The sequence below is a fragment of the Etheostoma cragini genome, unplaced genomic scaffold (assembly GCF_013103735.1).
Source record: "Etheostoma cragini isolate CJK2018 unplaced genomic scaffold, CSU_Ecrag_1.0 ScbMSFa_528, whole genome shotgun sequence".
NCBI lineage: Eukaryota > Metazoa > Chordata > Actinopteri > Perciformes > Percidae > Etheostoma > Etheostoma cragini.
Genome location: NW_023269127.1, coordinates 35,408 through 35,626, shown reverse-complemented (window position 1 = coordinate 35,626; position 219 = coordinate 35,408).

The following is a 219-nucleotide window of genomic DNA, read 5'->3' as shown; positions in this document are numbered from 1 at the left end:
ACAACATCACATGATCACTATGGGACAACATCACATGATCACTATGGGACAACATCACATGATCAATATGGGACAACACCACATGATCACTATGGGACAACATCACATGATCACTATGGGACAACATCACATGACTTGCACATCGTATCTGTGGGACCTGCTGATATAATAATCCATAAATAGTTTCTCCCTTTACGTCTGTTAGGTGGTCTCACGAAT